Source organism: Mus caroli, chromosome 17 (assembly GCF_900094665.2).
Source record: "Mus caroli chromosome 17, CAROLI_EIJ_v1.1, whole genome shotgun sequence".
Taxonomy (NCBI): Eukaryota; Metazoa; Chordata; class Mammalia; order Rodentia; family Muridae; genus Mus; species Mus caroli.
This window is the reverse complement of record NC_034586.1, coordinates 67,508,612-67,509,906: the sequence shown is the minus strand read 5'-3', so window position 1 is coordinate 67,509,906 and position 1,295 is coordinate 67,508,612.

The window sequence follows — 1,295 nt, the reverse complement described above, 5'->3', positions numbered from 1 at the left end:
CAGGGCCAGCCCTTCCCACTGATCTGCTGCTCAGTTACTCCGAAGGAGGAGTGTAACCCTGAGCACTGCACTGGAGGGAACGGCAGCAGCAGCAGCTGACTGCCCCATGTTACAAAATGGCAGTCTGTCTTCAGAAGAAAAAAATTACTACATTCAGAGGGTCCTAGACACTGCCATTATTTGCTTGGCTCCTGGTTTTAGAACAAGCAAGGAATTTTCTCGCTCTGAATCCTAAACCTGAGGGCAAAACAAGGCCACTCGCTGAACTGCAGGCCCTAAAGGCTTTCACCTGTCACGGCCACAACTGGACGGACACAGAGAGTCAAGAAAATCTAAGGTGATGTAAACTAACCTGTGCTCGATTTCATAAATTCTGCTGTGAATTTTCTACAACATTTCAGAATATTAAAACAAACATCCAATTCATAAGCCTACAGAACATTCAAATGCTAAATTCAATCCTTCTCTGAATAGTTTCCAATTCTGACAGTTCTGTTTCACAGAAACATACCGGTAAGAGGCGGTGTAATGGCCTTCAGACTTGATCTGAGGGTTATAGGCAGGCCAGTGTTAACTAGCAATATTCTGCACCTGACTACATCACACAACAGAGCATGAGAGCAGGAACACAGAGCTATAACTTCTTTTCATTGCTGATTGCTACTAGCATAGTCTCAAATTCTCAACAGGCTAAAATACATGTTGACTAACTACATAAAAAGATGTAAGAGTAGGCTAGCTAGGTAACTTCGTTAGCATATCAGAAATGATCAGTTTCATTATGATAGTATTAATGACATATGCTGATCTGTACCTTCCACATTAAAATGGGAAATTGGTCAGGCATGGTGGCATGCACCTATCATGACAGCACTGCAGAGGCAGGGACAGGAGTTTAAAATAGCCTGGTCTACGCAGTGGGTCCAAGACAGCCTGAAGTACAGTTACATGTCCCATTAAAAACAAACAAACAGCCGGGCATGGTGGCGCACGCCTTTCATCCCAGCACTCGGGAGGCAGAGGCAGCCGGATTTCTGAGTTCGAGGCCAGCCTGGTCTACAGAGTGAGTTCCAGGACAGCCAGGGCTACACAGAGAAACCCTGTCTCGAAAAACCAACCAACCAACCAACCAACCCAACCTCTTACCCATACTAAAGTCAAATGCTTGGTGATCTGAATTAGTGACAGTGATACATCTGAGGTTTTCTTTGCTGTGTTTCACGTGTAGATGAATCAATGCATACTTGTTGAAAAGGAAAAACAGGGGCTGGCGAGATGGCTCAGTGGTTAAGAGC